This window comes from Phyllostomus hastatus, unplaced genomic scaffold, assembly GCF_019186645.2.
Source record: "Phyllostomus hastatus isolate PE091 unplaced genomic scaffold, TTU_PhHast_1.1 phas_scaffold_200, whole genome shotgun sequence".
NCBI classification, from domain to species: domain Eukaryota; kingdom Metazoa; phylum Chordata; class Mammalia; order Chiroptera; family Phyllostomidae; genus Phyllostomus; species Phyllostomus hastatus.
The window spans coordinates 2,706,525-2,728,339 of NW_025334016.1; the positions used below are offsets into that span (position 1 = coordinate 2,706,525).

General features: G+C 37.3%; 1 protein-coding gene across 7 annotated transcripts in view; it reads left to right on the forward strand.

The window, feature by feature from the left end:
* The window catches only part of SYTL5 (synaptotagmin like 5), a 212,491-nt gene that overhangs the window by 17,990 nt on the left and 172,686 nt on the right, over nucleotides 1-21,815 (forward strand). The window contains exon 2 of one of the 7 annotated variants that reach the window (XM_045860674.1): nucleotides 14,508-14,680. The exons of 5 other annotated variants lie outside the window; for them this stretch is intronic. The gene's annotated coding sequence lies outside the window, so the exon portion shown is untranslated. Of the gene's footprint in view, nucleotides 1-12,792; nucleotides 12,886-14,507; nucleotides 14,681-21,815 lie in introns of those variants that run through there. One more of the 7 variants, XM_045860675.1, reaches the window with a different exon arrangement.

Sequence of the window (21,815 nt, forward strand, 5' to 3'; positions counted from 1 at the left end):
ACTTAGTAAATACTAAATAACCATTAGCTATTATTTTTATACTGTAGTGTTTCCTTAGCTCTCTGTTCCTCCTTATAACAAAACACAGTGTAACTAGCTTTTATATCAGTTAGAGAGCTGACTGCTTCTACCTTGTTGAATTAAGTAAATATGTTTGTAAATGTCAGAGGGAACATTAATGATGAAAAATGGATACTCAAGAAGTCTGGATGGTCAGGGTGACTTTGCTTCCTTTGTTAATAGAATGAGGAGTCAGAAGAAAAAGGAGTGAGTCACTCTGACAATGAAATGGCACCAATTTAGGATTGTGTTTTATTTTATTATTTTACAACTGTTGCTTGTTTCCTGTTGCTATGCATTTCTTATTCATGATGGGAACAACAATCCAATTAGGACTTCATAGCTGAGATATACACTTCAAAATACATTAGCCAAACCTTTCCCCTCCTTACCACTTCATCCCCATCTCAAACAAATTCCCAAATTTCCAGAATTTTCCAATAGTATTGGATATGCAAGAATGTTGGCATGTTCTTTCTCTTTGGAGATTCCTTCCTATGAAAGATTCAACATAGGCTTGTTACTGGGGGAAGGGCGTAGGGAGAGTTTCAATATTAAGGATATTTGTGGCAATTTTCACTTCCCTTCTCTTAAAATGATGTTGGGTGGAAAGCCTCTAATGTAAACATTCTCACATTTTCTGTAAATGTAAGACTAAATTATTGGAGAGAAATTCCAAATGACAATAAAGGAAAATTGTTAAGACTTAATACTTGATAATCCATTTTAAAGAGGAGAGTTCGAAGTAATAACATAAGATTAACCTAGGGAAACTATGGATATACTTCATGGTGTTTTTAAATACAGACTTTTCCCACTTTGTTCTGTGCCTTACCCGGGACTACTCTACACATTTGCCTTACATCATATGCCTTCTGGCAATGCTCTTTATTACCCTTGGAAACAAGGCACCTCTTCAACGGTATAATTTAAATTTGTCTAAATTGTTTTGTACTCAAGAGATTGGTTGAGGGACACTAATACCTCTCCCTTTAAAAATCCAGAAACAAGGTTGTTGCAATGCTTGGTGTCAATTTCCTCTCCCAGTATGGTTGCCCTGTGTATCATTACATGTGTCAAAAGCTTGTCCTGATTTTCTCTTGTACCTTCATTTAGCCTATCACACATATCAGCTTTTCTCTGCCACCTCTGCTGCCTGATTTTCCAGGCTGCTGCTTCTCTTTGACCCATCCCATCCCCAAACTATGGACAAGTGCCTCTTTCTCAAGGCCCAGCTCACAGAAAGCTGACTTGTTTAAGGCTTGGAGATAACACCAGCGAAGTACAAGGCAGAAAGGAAATTTTAAACTGGGTATCAGATATATTGTGCTTTTAGTCCATTGGCCTGCCCGTCTGTAGAGTTCTGTCTTCATTCAGCCATGTTGCAGAGGCCCACATATGCCTCCTCCATAGGAGTCATCCCTGTCATATTGTCAATCCTTTTGGCATTCCAAGGGAAGCAAAAAAAAAACAAAACAACCCTTTATAATCATTATAAGCTTCTAAATGGGTCCTAGGTATAACAAAAAAACTCCATTCCACATCATTCTGTAGAACCCATTGCCCCTCACTTGGAGCCATCAGTTCATGGTTTTGTTACTGGGGAGACCCGAGTTAGGAGGTCCCCTCCTTAGTTCTTGTTGTGATTGCAAGAGATGAATTCAGGTGAGAGACAGCACATGTAGTGGAAATGAGATAGCAAGTTTATGTATGAAATACACTTGATTATACTAAGTGAGATAAGCCAGTTGGTGAAAAATGAATACCATATGATCTTGCTTATAAGAGGAATTTAATGAACAAAATGAACTAATAAGCAAAATAGAACCAAAGGCATAGAAATAAGGAACAGATTGACAGTGGTCAGAGGAGAGGGAGGAGAGGGATAATGGGGGAAAGAAGGGAAGGCACTAGTTAAAGAGCATGTATGAATGACCCATGGACATGGACAACACTGTGGGAATTGACTGTGAGAGCAGGGAGTGGGATGGATGGAGGAGAGCAAAGGGGAAAAAATTCAGACAACTGTAACAGAATAACAATAAAAACTTTAAAAAATAAATAATCAACAAATAGTTGATTATTTTCCATAAAAAAAAGGAAAGGAAAGAAATATGCTTGAGCATGAAGCTACAAGTGGGCCCACAGCTAGTCTGAGGCCCAGCTATAGGGGATTTTAGGGGTTTTATGCTTCTAGGTTCCCTCTCCTCCTCCCCTCTCTAGACCTTGGGAATAGTACACAGTTTCAAAGTCTTTCTTTCCCAGAGAGTGGAAACAATACATACAGAATTTCAAGGGCTCTCCTCCTCCTGCATGATTATGGCTTTTCTGGTGATTTTTGGAGCACATGGCAATCTTATCTGTCTGGGCTCAGGATTGCTGAATTAATCAGTGAGACATATCTCCCCACTCCTCTTTGCCTTGATTTGCTATCTATTTTGCCTAACAGTTTCCTTTTACTAGTTCAGTCTTTCTTGAGTAGTAATCTTCCTCTTGCTTGGCTGCAGAAACTCCCCAAAGTAATGTCTCCAGAAAGGAAAGAAACACTTTTGGGGTTATACTCTGAAGAGTAAGAATGGCTATAGGTTCAAGCACAGCACTTTTGTTATCCCCTAGTCCAGTAGTTAACAAAGAGCGAATATGACTATGGAATCTGGAGGAAAGGTAAAATTAAAATATAAAAAGACATTGTGCTCCTTCTCTAGGACTCCAGAGGTCTAACTCCAAAGGTCTAATCTCCCAACATTTCATAGAATTCATGTGCATGGCAGGAGGTGGGGGTCCATATGTGAAAAAAAAAGAACCACCAACAACAATCAAGACTTCAAATAACACTGAAGCCCAATACAATACTGTGAATTTCATTTTTAATCTTATTTAAGTGCTTCTGATTTTTAATTTTTAAAAATTTGGGGCAATTTTATATGATTTAATATACATATTTCTGGTTTTTTATTTTTAATCTTATTTAATACTATTTTTAATCTTATTTAAGTGCTTCTGATTTAGCTCTTTATTAATTATCCTGATAGAAGCAGGTGACATTCTTAGTTACCATATGGATTTTTTCCTAGTGTGTTATTTGAAAAACATCACTATTATATGAGGAGAGATTTAATATTTAGTGACTTAATTTTAAGTTTCTGGGTTTATTGCATTGAGTCAAGTGTTTAGACATGTGATTTAATGAGTTCCTGCTAAGAGTCAGACACTCTATACCAGACACCAAAGATGATTCACATACATATCCCACTCTCTAAAAGCTTATGTAACCTCCTGGGGAGAATTGACATACATATAAATAAATATAAGGTAGAAAGTTCTGTGTACCCTAAGAGAGGTCTAGATAAAGAGTGAACTTACATCATTTAATATTCAAGATCAATGTAATTCCTCTAAATGGTACTTTCTAGTAGCAGCCTAGGACATTCTACTTTAGTAGCACATCTTTGGATCCCCATAGACTTGGGTTTATCCTGCCTCTGCCACATAACAACTATATGATCTTGTTTTCTTCCTTTATATTCACTGAACATCAGTATCCCAATTTATACAATGAGGACCATAATTCCTCAGAAGGTGATGGTGAAGGTTAAATGAAATAACACATATAGTATATAAAGTGCTGGACACATAGTAGGTACCTAGTGGGTATCTTTTTTTCTCTTATCATTCCATAAATTGATCAAATAGATGTAAGTACCCTAATGTGCGAATACTTATTGGCTTGCCCATAAAGAAGTAGGAAGTCATATCTTCCGATCTAAGGCTATCAAAATATGACATATTTGCAACTTTATCATGAGGCCTTCCCTGACTGCCCAAGATAAAATTACAACAGAGAATCATGCAACCTCATTTCTTCTTTATTTTCTTCCTAGCACATATCATCTGAAATATTACATGAATCCATGTTTGTTTACTGGCTATCCAAACCCCCTCTTGAATAGAATGTATGTTTTACAGGGGCAGAGGCTTTGCCATTTAGTTCACTGCTATATCTCTAGGGACTAGAACAGTTATTAGCATATAGAACTTGCTCAATACATATTTGTTAAATGACTGATTGTAGGGACCAAGACAAGTTTTAATTGAAGCACTTTTTTTAGTTTTCTTTCTTTCTATTGGCTTTTGTGGTAATATAGACAACTTTATGGAAAGTAAATTGGTATCACTTGTAAGTTAGATACTAAAGTTTTGCAACTCCATCATGTCAACTCATAGTCGTTGGCACCAATTCAGTGCCAACAGGATCCTCAATTTGGTGTGGTCAATAAAAAAGAAGCTCAATTGTGATATACCACAGCTGTGAAAACAGCACAGCTGTGAGGCAGTCCTGGGCTCAAGATGTCCTGGAACCAAGGCACTCTCCAGCTAGACAGCTCTGGTCTGGTCTGCTCCATTCTATGCCAGTCTGTTCTTCTCTGCATTGCTCTGCTCCACTCTTCTCCAGCGCAACATGTTTGGTGTTTCAGCTCAACCAAGAAAATACACACTTCTGTGTAAAGGGAAATTGTGCTCCCAGAGCCAATAATTCCCACCTCTGGTCCGTGGTTCATCCATCTTCATTGCAAATGAGGACTCCAAATCCTGCAAGTTTGATTGGTCCAAAAGGCACTGTCCTGATAGGGCAAGATGGAGCCACTCTGATTGCTTGAAGAGAATAATGGGGATATAACTGCACTTGGATTGGATGTGTAAAGCCTCCATCCTATTGGTTGAAATAGGATTCCAGGAACTAATTTACAAGGGCTAGCTCAAAAGGCAGAAACTAAGTGCCTGCAGGCAGGCAGTTCAGTGTGGAAGTCAGGCAGCTTAGTGTAGGCTTCTCTCTGATGTACAGTTTGTGTGAGAGGCCCCTTTGTAAAAATAGTTGATAGTTGCTAGGCTGGTTTTGTTTTGTTTTGTTTTGTTTTTAATTTGAGCCCGGTTAGCCACTGGCCACACTTGTTAGTAGATATGTTCTTTCTCAGGGCTCACAATCACGTCTATCAGTAAAAGTAATTTTTTGGCTTAATTTTTTTTCCCCTGTGTGTTATTTGCCTGTCTCCAGAATTCCTCTCTACCAGTGAACCTTATCAATCTCTCACTTCTGGTAATTTATTTATTTTCTGCCAGGGGCATCCCTGATTTCACATTCTTTCCAGATCTTTGTTTCTGTTCTCTCTCTGACTCACTGGTTTCTGTGTAATAGCAGCTCTGTCACATTTTCACCAGCAGGTGATAGTTTCTGATATGACTCATAGAGACATATCTACCACGTATAGAGGGTTCTTTTTCTGGAAAATATTCTGTCTTTTGAGAAGAATTAAAATATACCAAAATAGTCTCTCTAGTTATATAGGAAGGCTGTGTTGAATCTTACTAACTGATAAAAAAAGATGGCATGATTGGAGGTATTTTATTTTTGAAAAGAGAATCTGACACCATTGCAACACATAAGTAAATGAAAATTCTTTATGGAATCTTTCTGATGGATATAGCAACACACTGTAAAGCTTTAAGGGGTGTACTTAAATCTACCTAAAAGGCAATTATGCCATTACATTTCTCAAATATTCAAGGAACTCTTCCATACATTTAGGCTACTTACCAGTAAATACACAATCATGATTTTCAGTCTGCATCTTTGTTTTAGAGAGTTTTGTTTAAGGCTCTGTAGTCTGGAGGAATAGTTTAATGTAAGGTGACCTCCACAAAATCAGGGCACTTTCAAGAATGAAAGGAGTTGCTATTAATAATTATGCCAGCACTATAGGCATAAACTGAGACTGTTTCAGGAAAACCAAGATGTAGAGTCACCCTAGTTGGTTAGGACATATGAAAGGAAACTTTCCCAGTGGTAGTAGTATTTACCTAGGAGATATGAAAACTAAGTGTTTTGTTTCACTACAAGTGCTTCTACCTACTTTGTCCAGATAAAGAACATGAAGTTTGAATGACTTAGAATACTTGACTTGACTGAAGTCTCTTTATTGACCAGTGAAAATGGGACCTGTTTTAACCAATTATATTTAGTACTAAAGTCTTACTCTTTTCTATCCTAAGTGCTACTTTTGAATTGCATCCTTAATTATCACAAAACATCAAGAAATCCTCTTCCTAGCTCTTAATACTCACTGACTTTAAACCCCTGGTGAAATATTCAGTGTGTTCACTTACTACCATGTGTTCCCTGATAGGCAGTGATAGGCAGGGTTGTTGTTTTTTTTAAAGCTCTGGGATTCTTTGTTTTATTATATGACACTCATATGAATAGAGATAAATGCTTAAATTCTTTTCTCTTGCTTTTTCTTGTTTAAATTTTTTAACCCTTACCCAAGAACATTTTTTCACTGCTTTCTAGAGAGAGAGGAAGGGAGAGAGAGAAACATCAATGTGAGAGAAAAACATCAATTTGTTGCCTCCTATATGCCCAGACCAGGGATGAAACTTGCAACCTAACTTTGTGCCCTTACTGGGAACTGAACTTTCATTTGGTTATGGGATGATGCTCCAACCAAACTGAGCCACACCAGCCAGGGCTCTTACTTTTGAATTTTTATTTTATTTATTTATTTTTAGAGAGAGGGGAAAGGAAGGAGAAAGAGAGGGAGAGAAACATGAATGTGTGGTTGCCTCTTGTGTGCCCCCTACTGGGGACCTGGCCCACAACCCAGGCATGTGCCCTGACTGGGAATCAAACCATCAACCCTTTGGTTCGCAGGCCCAAGCTCAATCCACTGAGCTACACCAGCCAGGGCTTACTTTTTATTTTTTTTGATGAGACAGAGAAAAAACCTGGTTTATAACATGGACTCTCATAACTCAATTCCCAAATTACTAACTGGTTAACTTTATTTGCTCACCTTAAAAACTCCTGAGGGATATGAAGAGGCCAATACATGCCATTGAGAAAGGCAATGGAACTGTTCCCTAATCCCAACTCTTCCTAAGATAATTCGTCGCCTGTCTTACTCCAGGACTGGTCCTTATAAGAGACCAATGCAGACAAACAAAGGCAGCCCAGACTGTTGAAATACCTGTTTGGATGTGTACAAGGGAGATTATTGTATGCAATTTTACCAACATGGCAGAGTTAATTCACAAGTACTCTTTATGTGTTATCTTGTGCTTCCCCTGGATTCCACTTCCCAGCATAATCATGATCCTAGCTTTTATTTGAAGTAAAAAAAAAGGTCTAAAAATATGGATAATCCTTAAAACAATTTTAGAATATTTTCAAAAATATTGTCAGAGAAGGTGCAATGGAAATGCCAAGGTTGTACAGGTCTGGCTTAAACCTTGCATGAGCTGATTATAGAAGGGAAAATTTGATTCTATTACTAAATATTTTATACACATTATAAAGAGGATGTGAAAGCATTGCATACATACCTGTCCACAAACTTCCCCTGATTTTATGATAGTTACACAGTTTCTACTCATCTGCTGCTTATACACAGAGGAAAGCTCCAAAGTTTTTTGGAGCTTGAAGTGTATACAATTTAAGTTACTGCCTTTAAGAAAAGGATTACAAAATAAATATCTCACACATTCAACTTGACTAATCCCCCTGCCTGGAGAAGGAGCCCTCTCATCCAAGCACTTACTGCAGTCCCCTAGCTAGTACATTCCTTTATGCAAGGGACTGGCAGACTACCTCCTATGTTAAATCTGGCTCACCACGTTTTTGTATTGGAGCATAGCCACAACCATTCCATGACATATTGTCTATAGCTACATCTGCACTATAACAACCCAATTGAGTATCCAGAGACCACATAGACTTACAAAGCCTGAAGGATTTATTCTCTGGCCAGTTACGGAAGAAAGTTTGCCAATTCTGCCTTATACAATGGTTGTGGCTTCCAAACTCACTTCTCTCTGAACCTATTCCAGGGGATCTAAAAGAACTATTCAACATGCCCTAAAATGGTGTAAGGCACATTAGATTTCATCAACTAGCCAAATGCTCTTGTTGCCCTTTTGATCTCATTATCTAAGTAGTCCAAAAGCAAATTTAATCTTCAATATAATAACTCATCTATGATTACTAGCACCATTATTTTTTCTATGTCTCATTTCATTTTTGTTGTCTTTATTTTGGTGTTAGTGATTTTTTAAAATTTCCTAAGCTACCTAATTTCTCATTTGGAAGATAAATTTAAGTGCTAATTAACATGATACAGTATCATGTTGCCTCAAGGTTGAACGGTGCCTTAGAATGTATGAAGTCAGACCAAAATTGCTATTTTAAAAGCTACTTGTAGTTAGTGCTTATAACTTCCAGGGGGGAGACAGAATTTATCATTGGGATACCTGAGCTTTTGTGTATGTGGGCAAAACACCACTTTAACACATCTCTTGGTCAGTCAGAGACAAGGCTTAGATCTTATTTTGCATAAAAATGTGAAATGTTTTCTTTGAAGTACAGCTATGTCTCTGAAGGATTATTATGCTAGTTATAGACTTTTCTCCTCTTTTTTTTTTTTTGGCTTCCTTTAAAGGGAGTGAATTGTGGGCCCAGGAATTTTTGGGAGAGAGCACAAGGCAGATGTCTCTAATCTGAGGAGAAAGTGGTTTTCGTTCTCAGCCCTTCAGCCACTCAGCATGCACCGGCAGGGTGGCATGCTGAGTGGCTACAGAGTGAGATCCCTGGGAAATGGGTGTAACCTGTGAGCTGAAGAAAAAAAATGAATAAGAATAGGTTTTAAAGCTTTCCAGATTTGTGTAGAAGTCCCTCTCTGTTTTCACAATCCTTCAATAAAATTAGTGGAACAGTATTCTGCTTTGGTGAACAAATGGCTGGGCTGTGTCAATGGTTTGGATTACATATTGTTGAGATAAGTGGAAGTGAGGAGGGCAATGTGTCACACAGGGATGTCCAACCTGTGGTCTGAGGGCCGCCTGCAGCCCAGGATGGCTATGAATTCAGCCCAACACAACATCGTAAATTTTCCTAAAACATTATGAGATATTTTTGTGATATATGTCACAATGTATTTAATGCATGGCACAAGACAACTCTTCTTCCAGTGTGGCCCAGAGATGTCAAAAGGTTGGGCACTCCTGGTAGAGGAAAATTGAATGGAGCCATTATGAGATGGATAGAGTCCATCTGGGGAAGATTAAAGAGGAGATTGTAGCAAGAGCTAAGAGAGGTGGCCAGCTTTGGAGAACCTCAGAAGCATTTAAGGAGATAACTGGTTATTTTCTTTGGATAAATCAAAGGAGGGATCTCAGGAAGCTGGAAAACTAAGAGTTGCAAGTGTAAAGCACCTTGACTAGAATCACTTTAGTGTTATGATTGAGATATGAAGAATATAACTGATTTGATTTTGACCTTTCTAAAGGAAAAATATGATAAGAATTCATATGATAAGAATAAACCTGTTCTTATTCATTTTTTTCTTCAGCCCACAAGCTGAATTTAATCAGGCTGCTGCACAGAGATTAGCTGAAGGAAGTTACCTGCCAAACTAATTGGAATTTAGTGTTTACATCTAGGGAAGTCAAACAGATAAATTGCTTTAGGGTAAAATCTGAAACCAGCCAAAACAAATCCCCCACAAAAAATATTGATTGAGAGTCTCCTGTTTCAGAGTAAGTATAAAAAGGGCTAAACCCATTGATTAGGGCCTCACGCAGGATGATTATCCTAAAGTTTGGATCCTGTGTTCTGACTAGCTTGCCTATCCTCTGAGATGGTAACCCCAGTTTGAGTGATTGATAATCCCAGTATGCTTAAGTGTTGTGACTGTGATATTGAGATGATTAGTTATTCTTAAATATTCATTTTTTCCTTTTATAAATTAATAGAACTTCAGCTTTTTAGCTGGGCACATGAATACACAAAATAAAGATTGCATTTTATACCCTTCCTTGTAGTTAAGTTTGACCACGTGAATACATTTTTTTGTCAAAAGAATATAATGAGAAGTCATGTGCAGCATACAGAAGCTATGTTTGAAAGGAAAAGGGGCCTATATTCACTTTTTCCCTTTTTTTCTTCCTGCTTGCTGAAATATAGACATGGTTGCAGGAGCTGTAGCAGTCATTTTTAACATTGAGGTGGCCCATAGCAAAGCCACAAGATAGAAGAAACCTGGGACCCTGATACTGTGGAACTGCTGTGTCACTTTAACTGCCTTTACCTAGACTTTTACATGAGGAATAGAGATACATTTTTACTTTTAGCTGCTTTTGCAGATGTGTCTAATCTTGATATATATAGGAAAGTGCTCTCAATTCACTTGAAATGAAAATATTTGTCCTCATTGTTAATTATATTTCCAAACCAGAGAATATATGGAAAAATAAGGATTGTATCAGTTACCTATGACTACTATAATGCTGTGTAACATAACCACAACATAGTAGTACACAATACCACTTTTTTCTATATGTCCCTCATCCTTCAACAAGAGTCTCATGGCAATGATAGACATGCAAAAGAACAAGGACATTTTCAAGCCTCTGCCTGTCTCATGGTTGTTAACATTCCATTGTCCAAAGCAAGACATGAGTGTAGATTGAGAATCAAGGGGAGAGAAAATATATTCTGTCTCTACATGTGAGAAACTGCAAAGTCACTTGGCAAGAGGCATGGAAACAAAAATAGGTAAATAATTGGGGCTGTTACTGCAATCAGTCTAACTTTAGTACTAATGCTTTTAAAATAAGCTTAGAATATATTTGGGGGTAGGTTTTCATAGTCATCATAATAATACTCTCGATATACTTGGTATTTATTTTCAATACTGAACAGAATTTGACATGTCAGAGAATGTGGCCAATAGTGATTCCCATTTGAAATGTTTAATTTTGTCATTAATCTTAGTCTTTAGATTTATAGTTAGAAGGTATAACATAACTTTACTGAGTAAATAATGTTGAGGGTCTAAGAGGACTTGAGATTCATTATATTTAAAATGGAATTTTTAGATTTTCTAGGATTAAGTACTTATGAAAATTCAGTTGTCTATTCGACAATGCAGGTATGAACCTCATGGGTTCACTTAAAAGACGATTTAAAAATATTATTGAATGTATTGGGGTGACACTAGTCAATGAAACCATAGAAGTTTCAAGTATACAACTCTCTAATATATCATCTGCATACTGCATCATGTGCTCACCACCCAAAGTCAAGTGTCTTACCGCCACCATTTATCCCTCCTTTGTCATCTTCTACCTCCCCCCACTCCCCTTTCTCTCTGGCAATCATCATACTGTTCTCTGGGTCTGTGTTTTCTTCTTAACTCCTTCATCTTAAAAAATTCATTTACAAATGGACACGTGCAGTTCACACTTATGTTGTTTCAAGTCAACTGTGTTTTCAGTCAATAGTTGGGAATTCACCAATGTGGAGGGCAGACTTGTTATACTTAGCTTTCCAACTTGGTCAGTGTCCCTAACACCTGTGTTATTCAAGGGTCTACTGTACTTAATTTAGTGTAATTCTTAAGTGTTAGTTTTCCTGAAATGCTTTTCCTGACTATGCTATAAAAAATGACTGTATCTCCTTACCTTGCCTTCCATAAACACTTATCATTATTGGGATTGCATTATATATGTATTTTAACTACCAGTTGTACCCACTAAAATGTACTCTCCATAAAGGTAAGAATGTTGTTTGGATTGTGGGCAGATCCAGAACACCTATAAAATTACTTGGTATACAGAAGGTGCTCAAAAAGTTTGCTGACTGACTGACTGAATAAATGAAGCTTTTATTTTTTAGGCCATGCATTTGAAATGCTTAAAAAGAAATTTGAGTATAATACATTTATTAATGTAATTTAAATGTTGTAAGTGAATGAACTGAATTGTAAACAGGACTGCTTGATTTCAATATGTTCAACTTGAATTGACTGAATAGTAATCAAAGACTTATTAGTCAGTGCCTGTTAAAATGTATTATGTTTATAAATAGAATAACAGAATTTTCAAATTGATATTGAACACCTAAAGGAAGGCTACATTGTTACATGTTACTTTAGTAATTTGGAAATTAGTTTAAAAATAAATTTAAAAATTAAAAGGTAATAGTAACTGGTCTTTTCTGAAGATGAAATCATCTCATGTGAGGTAGCATGAAGCAATGAAATGTCTGAGTTCCAGAGAAAGAGCAAGAAGACAATTATTTGCTGGTATTGCTATCAATGAGGGAGGATGATGATGGTATACCACAGGAAATGTAGAAGGTTAGCTATAATGGAGGAAGTAGGGTACTCTGTTTTAAAGAGATGGGTAAACCTTTCCAAGTCTCCAAGACTAAAATTTTATAACTTACTGTAAAATAATGAGGCGCACTTTTGGGCAATAGACATTTCATCCAAAGAAATGTTGAACTTTTGAACAGCTCATTTACTAGGTTATGCACCTACTCAAATGAGGCTATGTTTACACAAACATTTTTTGGCATGGGGTTTTTGAAATTGCTTTGATAATTAACCCATTCCACATGAAAATCAGTTTCCTTACTAACAGGTTACTTAACTCCCTTACATACAATTTCATTCCTCAGGCTTAACTTCTTTCCATGTTCTAGCTTCATAACCTTGATTCCTTCAGCCTTCCACTGCTGTGCTGGTCCTGATATAGAAATGATCTGGCAGAGGTCTTTATAGAGCAGAGTCCAGATCTGACTCAGAATGGAAACTTGCTGAAAGTACAAGAGGAAGCAGATAAACTATGTTAGATTACTTGATGTGTTGTACGTTGTCATACTAAGTACATTGGATGAATATCATTAATTACATTACTACAGTCAATCAAGTCAGAGAAGCCTGTGTTCCAGGTGAAAACTCCCTAAATCTGAGGCATCTGCTTGTGTAAAAGGTAAGATGAGTTACATTTACAAAGTTTTGTGCTCAAAACTCTGTTTACTATGTTTTACCTGGGTCACAAACTCAAGACCTCTGGAAGCAAGGCAGGTATACAACACAGGTGGTGACTATGATAAACTGGAAGCAAGGGGACAGCCATCCCCCAACACCTGTCTAATGTTGCTATGCAGATTTTGAGGCCAGCAGTGCCTGATCCTCTGACTTTCTTTGAAAAAAGAAGCAAACATATGGATTATTTTATCTGGAATTTCCTCATTTATAAATGTTTTCTATTATTTTGTAAAAATTAAAAACAATGGTCAGGAGAAACAAAATGCTCCTGGAGACTGGATTTAGCCACTGGATCAGTTGGTGAACTTTGAAGCCAGGGTTCCTTGTGATCTTGCTTTCCTCATTAGTTCTTTCTCTCTTAGAAGGTATACATGTTGAGTATACTAACAACTATTTTGAATGAAAAATAGGTACCTAATGGATGATATAATTTCTACAAGGATGCAATCTTTTACATCAATAGTAACCTAGATGCATGAACTGAGGCTGGAAAATTTATGGAATGTCAGCAATAAATACATGTGACAACTGTATTTATTTTCTGATTTTTTTTATTATGTTGTATGATGACTCAGAGGAAAGGGTCCTTTTTTTTCTTTTTTTAAAAATTGTTCTATTATAGTTGTCCCAATTTTCCCCTGTTGCTCTACCCTGCCCACCCACCCCCATTCCCACAGTCGGATAAGCTGTCACTGGACACTGATAGGAAACTTACTTGGAAAATTTGACTAAACCCCACTAGAGGGTAAATGACAGAGTCTGGGGAAATAAATTATTCTTTTAGGCAATTGTATCCATTTTTCAAGGCTATTTCTGGAAATAAAGATTTAGGGAAGGATGCTGCTTAACAAGGGCTTACCATGGATGGATTTTCCTGTTCTTGCTGGCAGCTTAATGTGATTGCTATGAATCAGTGGTAGAATTAGATGAAATTGTTGACTAAATTGGAGCTTCTGTTTTAAGTCAGGTGTACAATATATTGTTTTGAAGTACTTTTTAAATCGAGTCTTAGAATCACTGTTATTAAATTTGAATGTCAGAAAGACAAGTAAAACTCATCAACTTCAGAGATTCCCTACTAGAAAGCCTCGTTTACTGTATTCATTGCACAGCACTAATTGTGACCAGTTCCCCACTCTACTCAGCTTGTGCTGGAATAGTCCTGTTTTATAGTATAATACATGAGCTACTACCTAAAATCCCAACCCATTCCTAATTGTAGACTTGATCATTCACATTAACATAATGATGACAATTGAAGTAATAAAACCTAGATCTTTCTCATAAAAGGTTTGGGTACTATAGCAGAGGCATTCAGTGCCAGGCCCATATCCCTTCAGTTCTCACTGTAGATGCAAAAGGGCTTCTTACTTCAAGTGTTTGCTGCTGTCTGAGGGTTTTCTTTTCTTTTCTTTTTTCTTTTCTTTTCTTTTTTTCTTCTCTTTTTCTTTTTTCTTTTCTTTCTTTTTTCTTCTTTTCTTTTCTTTTTTTCTTTCCCTCCCTCCCTCCCCCCTCCCTCCTTCCCTTCCTTTTCTTTCTTTCTTTCCCTTCCTTTCTTGCTAGCTCACTTGCTTGCCAAGGAGGCCAGTTCACCTTGTGAAGGCAAGATCCCAATAGGAAGCTTTCAACTAATGACTGATGAGGAATTGGTGGATAAAAACACCACAACTTCTTTGCTGCTCAACTGAAGTATGTCTAAGATGTGTTCTCACTGTCTCCCAGCATTCTCTACAGTGGTAAGTAACTAGGTTGATAACATACCTTTTTATTAGCTTTCTTCTCTTCCTTATCTCATCTCCCAAATTCCATACTAGTGTTCACTGTGATTACTTCCCAAAACTACTTGGACTCAAGCCTTTGTCTAAGGATCTGCTTTCAGGAAAACCTAAGCCAAGACAGTAATACTGATCTAGTACTTCAAAATTCATTGTGACCAAAATTTTACATACTACTTAAGAACATTAGACTGCAGTTTAGGATCACTTTGCGGCCTTAAAATTAAATGAAAGTCTATAAAAGACTTTCTACTTATTGATATTTTATACTTATTGATGTTAATAAAATGTTGTACATGGTTTAGGGCATAGATCACTTCAGAACATATTAAAGGAGGTCTCTGGGATGCAGAATTCCTAGATGATTGCAGGAGAGCTATTAGTATAAGGTCTATATCACCAAGGAAGACACATGAATGCCATAATGTGGAATAGGACCTTGGCACAGAACAGGGGCTGGCAAAATACAGCCTATGAGCTACCTCTGGCCTGCTGCCTGATTTTGTAAATAAAGTTTTTTTTTTGTAACATAACCATGCTCATTTGTTTATAGGTTGTCTCTAACTGCGTTTGTGCAACAATAGCAAGATTGAATAGTTGCAACAGAGATCATTTGGCCCACAAAGTGCAAAATATATACTCTGTGGTTGTTTTGGAAATAATTTTCCAACCCCCAATACAAAATACCTTACAGTGCTTGTCTACTTTAATTTAGTTTAGTTTTTAAAAATTAGTAAGGCACCTCATTGGACATGGTTTGCACTTCCTACCTCATACCAATGGACAACTTAATAATCCTGCACTGAGTGCATATACAATGGCTTAAAAAAAAATAAATGACATATAGTGGCAATGTGGAAATTCAGCATTGAACATGACTTGTTGGCTGATTGAAAGACCTAATGTTAATTTCTGCAAAGTTAATATATATGGACATGATCTTACTTGTAAAGATACAAAATGGTGTGGTACAATGAAGGCCTGGAATTTTGGATGTGTGTGTGTGTCTGTATTTAATAATTCTGTCTTGAAAAACTCAAACCTATAGAACAATTGTAAAAGTGATGCAATAAATACTCATATACCTTTCATCTAGATTCATCAATACTTTACCTTTTATTGAATCTGTCTTACGTATCTCTCAAGAATAAGGATGTTCTGCTCTGGCTGGTGTGGCTCAGTGGATTGAGCACCAGCCTATGAACCAAAGGGTAACTGGTTTGATTCCCAGTCAGCTCACATGCCTGAGTTCTGGGCCAGGTCCCCAATAAAGGGTGTACAAGAGGCAACCACACATTGATGTTTTTCTCCCTTTCTCTCTCCCTCCCCTCTACCTGTCTAAAAATAAATAAATCTTTAATAAGGATGTTCTTTTCTATTAAATTTTATTGATTAATAAAACTATATAGGTTTCAAGCATACAATTCTATAATATACTACCAAAGTCAGATCTCCTTCTATCACCATATATTTGACTCCTTTTACCTTTTACTACCTCCCTCCACCCCCTTTCCTTCTGATAACCACTGTACTGTTGTCTGTGTGTATGAATTTTGTTTGTCTATTTATTGCTTTATGTTTTATATCCCATATGTGAGTGAAATCATATGGTTCTTGACTTTTTCCATCTTACTTATTTCACTTAGCATGATATTCTGAAGATCCATCTATGTTGTGAAAAATGACAGTGTTTCATCATTTCTTATGGCTGAGTAGTATTCCACTATATATAAGTACCACATCTTCTTTATGCAATCCTCTATTAAAGTACACTTCCGTTGTTTCCATGTTTTGGCTACTATGAATAATGCTGCAATGAACATAGGGGCACATATTATCTTTGAGAATACAGTCATACCTTGGTACTTGTTGGCTTTAGAACTCATCAAACCCTGTACTCACCGCATTTCAATAAGAAAAAAAATGTTTCAGCACTCAACCCATGCTTGGGACTCGTTGCACTTGCTAGAATTTGTATGAGTCACCACGCCACTCTGCAAAGAGAAAATGCTTCATTGTTTAGTACTCTTCAGTTTCAGCACTCCTCAGAAGTTCCTGAGTGAATTAATATTAGTACTGAGGTACCACTGTAATTGTTTTCAGATTTTTTGGGTAGATACCAAGAAGACAGATTACTGGGTCATATGGTAACTATTCTTAAAATTTTGAGGAAACACCATACTGTTTTTGCATGGTGGCTGTACCAGTTTATATTCCTACCAGCAGTGAACGAGGGTTCCTTTTCCCCACCACAACCTAACATTGGCTATTACTTGTCTTGTTGTTAATAGCCAAAAAGTCAACCAACCAAATAGGGGAAGATATTTACAAACAACATCTCTGATAAGGGGTTAATATCCAAACCATATAAAGAATTCATAAAACTCAACAGCAATAAAAAGCCCACAGTCCAATTAAAAAATGGGCAGAGAACCTGAACAGACACCTCTCACAGGAACACAGAAAAATGGCCAACAGATATATGAAAAGATGTTCAACTTCACTAGCTATTAGGGAAATACAAATCAAAATGACAATGTAAAATTTGTAAATATAACCACAATACATTTATCAAATTCAGGATATTATCATCGATACAATATTATCTTAAACAGTCCATTTTCAAATTTCACCAAGTGTCCCAATTTTGTTCTTTATAGCAGTGCTTCTCAAATGTTAGCATGCTTCAGAATTACCTGGTATACTTGTTAAAACACAGATTCCAACCTGACTGGTGTGGCTCAGTTGGTTGGACGTTGTCCCACAAAGCAAAGCTAAAGTTGCTTGTTCAGTTCCTGGTCTGAGCGTGCACAGAAGGCAACTGACTGATTTTCTCTTTCACATAAGTGTTGCGCTCCATCTCTTTCTCCCTCCCTTCTCCTCTGTTTAAAAATAATAAAATCTTTTAAAAAATAAAAGATAGATTCCTGGACCCCACTCCAGAGATTCTGATATAGAAAATTTGGGGTGGGGCCCAAATATTTTTCAATTATTATGGGCTCTCAAGAGATTTGGTCAAAATGTAGCCAGTTTAATAGCATCCATCTATTTCACCTCCCACCCAACCCTACCCCATACCCCCAGATCCAGGATACTGTCTAGGATCTTGTACTGCATTCAGTATCATGTTTCATTAGTCTTCTTTAAGCTGGAATAGTTCCTAAGTCTCCCCTTTCTTTGTTTTTCTTGATATGACATTTTTAAAGAGAATATGCTAGGGTTTCCCCCACCCCCACAGAATATCTTTCAGTTTGGGATTACCTGTTGTTTTCTCATGATCAGATTTAGATAATACATTTTTGACAGAAGTACTACAGGAATAATGTTGATCAACTTGCCCCCTTTGTTGGCGATTTTATTTTATTTTTAAATTTTTAATCTAAATATTTTTTAAGATTTTATTTATTTATTTTTAGAGAGAGGGGAAGAAGGGAGGGAGAAAGAGAGGGAGAGAAACATCAATGTGTGGTTGCTTCTCACACCCTCTACTGGGGTCCTGGCCCACAACCCAGGCATGTGCCTTGACTGGGAATCAAACCAGTGACCTTTTGGTTCACAGGCCACTCCATACACCATCCAGGGCTAATCTAAATTTTTTTTTAATTTTTTTCAATTACAGTTTATATTTAACATTATTTTGTATTAGTTTCAAGTGTACAACATCTTTGTTTGGTGATTTGAGTTTGATCGCTAGGATAATGTTGAGTCTACTTGATTTTTCCTTTGTAAAGGTGACTTTTTTACTCTGTAATTAATGGGTAACCTGTGGGGAGATACTTTTATCCTGTTCCGCAACAAACTTTCATCCAATCTATTTATGGTTCTTGCCTCAATTATCACCTAGGTTGCTAAATATTTTTTTAAAGATTTTATTTATTTATATAGAGAGAGGAAGGGAGGGAAAAAGAGGGAGAAGAACATCGATGTGTGAGTGAAACATCAACTGGTTGCCTCTGGTATGGGCCCCAACCAAGACCAAACCCACATGTGTCCTGGCCAGGAATCAAATGGCTTTGCAGAATGACACCCAAACCACTGAGCCACACTGGTCAGGGCACTACTATTGATTTTCTAACTCCTTCATTCCCTCTATGTTTATTAATTCCCACTTTATAGTAAAGAAGAACTTTCCCTTCTTTTCCCATGTTTGCTTGTTATTGTTTTATGGGGTCAATATGAACTAATGGTCTCTTATTCAATGGGTTACAACCCTTTGAGCTCAAATTGTCTCTGATTTGACCAGTGCCATCATCTTGAAACTGACTCCTATGTCATTTTAACATGGCTCCATCAGTTGTTGAATACTCTAGAAACATAAATTATAAAATATTTCTTTTTTATTAATATTAGTTGACTTTATTTTTTAGAGGTCTAAAACTTCCTTTTTATTGTTGTTCAAGTACAGTTGTCTCCACTTTTACTCCACCATGCCCCCCACCCCACCCACCCCTGCCTCCCACCCTCAGACTTACCCCTTGTGCTTTGTCCATGTGTCCTTATAAAATATTTAATTAATGTGTACATTTATCAGTCACTGAATACCTGCTGTGCCTTATGCATGGGTAAGATAAGTTAAATATACTTTTTTTCACCAAAGAACTAAAATCTCACTTAATATATAGTAGGACTTGAGGCTTCCAGCCAAGATGGAAGCTTAGGTAGATACACTTTGCCTCCTCACACAACCAAAAGAAGGACAACAACCAATTAAAAAAAAAAAAACCAGAACTGCCAGATAATCAACTTGTATGGAAATCTGACAACCAAGGAGTTAAAGAAGAAACATTCATCCAGATTGGTAGGGGGGGCAGAGATGGGCAGCTGTGGTGGAGAGGATGAACAGCAACGTAGCAGCTGGTAGACCAGGATATCTCACGTTCATGTGCAGATAATCCAGGAGGAACAACTGGGGAGTGAGACAGACCACACAACCCAGGGTTCCAGTGCCAGAAACTAAAGCCTCAAAACCTCTGTCTGTGAAATTCTGTGAGGTTTGCAGTGGTAGGTGAAATTCCCAGTCTCACAGGAAGAGTCCATTCGAGAGGCCCACAAGATGCTAGAACGTATACAAGACAGCCCACCCAGGAATCAGCACCGGTGCAGCACCTGATAGGGCACAATACACTTGTGGGAAGTGGGGGAAAATGACTGAAAGTGAGGCAGGAGCTGAGCAAGCAGCATTATTCCCTCTCTGACCCCTCCCTCACATACAGTGCCACAATGCATGGAAGTGGGTTGCTCTGATCTCATGAATACCTAAGACTCCACCCCTTACAACCTAACAGCTGCACCAAGACAAAGAAATATGGCCCAAATCAAAGAACAGATCAAAACCCCAGAAAAAAACTAAGTGATGAGCAGATAGCCAATCTATCTGATGCAGAGTTGGATGCAAAACACTGGTAATGAGGATGCTCACAGTAATGATTGAGTGCAGTTGCAAAATAAAGAAAGAAGTGAAGGCTATACAAAGTGAAATAAAGACAAATATGCAGGGAACCAACAGGGAAGAGAAGGAAACTGGGGCTCAAATCAACAATTTCAAACAAAGGGAAGAAATAAACATTCAACCAGAACAGAATGAAGAAACGATAATTCAAAAAAAATTAGGAAAAGCTTAGGAAGCCCTGGGACAACTTTAAACATTCCAACATCTGAATCATACATAGGTGTGCCAGAAGGAGAAGAGGAAGAGCAAGAAATTGAAAACTTTTTAAAAATTTTATTTATTTATTTATTTATTTATTTTTAGAGGGAGGTGAAGGGAGGGTGAAAGAGAGGGAGAGAGAAACATCAATATCTGGTTGCCTCTTGTTTCCCCCCTACTGGGGACATAGACTGCAACCCAGGCATGTGTCCTGACTGGGAAATGAACCGGTGACCCTTTGGTTTGCAGGCCAGCGCTCAATCAACTGAGCCACACCAGCCAGGGCAGAAACTGAAAATTTATTTGAAAAAATAATGAAGGAAAAGTTCCCCAATCTGGTGAAGGAACTAGTCATACAAGTCCTGGAAGCTCAGAGAGTCCCAATGAAGTTGGATCCAAGGAGAAACACACCAAGACACATCATCATTACATTACCCAAGATTAAAGATAAGGAGAGAATATTAAAAGCAGCAAGAGAAAAGGTCATAATTACCTAAAAAGGAGTTCCCATAAGACTATCAGCTGATTTCTCAAAAGAAATCTTATAGGCAAGAAGGGGCTGTAAAGAAGTATTCCAAGTCATAAAAGGCAAGGACCTACATCCAAGATTGCTCTATCCAGCAAAGCTTTCATTTAGAATGGAAGGGCAGATAAAGTGCTTCCCAGATAAGGTCAAGTTAAAGGAGTTCATCATTACCAAGCCCTTATTTTATGAAATGTTAAAGGGACTTATCTAAGAAAAAGAAGATAAAAAATATGAACAGTAAAATGGCAACAAGCCCACAACTATTAACAACTGAACCTAAAAACAAAAACTCAGCAAACACCTAGAACAAGAACAGAATCACAGAAATGGAAATTACATGGAGGATTATCAGCAAGAAAGGGGAGGGGGAGGGGTAGAATGGGAGAAAAGGTGCAGGGAATAAGAAGCATAATTGGTAGGTACAAAATACGCAGGGAGAGGTTAATAATAGTATAGGAGATGGAGAAGCCAAAGAACTTTAATGTATGACCCATTGGCATGAACCTGAGGGGGAAGAAATGTTGGAGGGAAGGGGGGTGCAGGGTGGAGGCGGATAAAGGGGAGAAAAAATGGGACAACTGTAATAGCATACTTAAAAAATATAGTAGGACTCACATAAGTAAAGCCATTAGAGACTAATTGAACATGGTGTAGTCCATTTGTAAGTTTTTTTAATTATTCCTTTCTAAAACTGATCCATAGTACTCAACCAAAAATAGCAACACATTTTATGATTGTGAAATAGGAAACAATCCATTATTAGTCTGTAAGCAAGGCTTATTTCTATAATACCATTAGGAGCGAGTCAATCAGCAAGACACACCTGAGGTTTTTCTCTCTGCCTTCAGTGTATGAAATGCAAATTTTATGTAACTAGGCAAACAATTTTGGGTTTTGGAATGTCATATATCACATAAAATTGT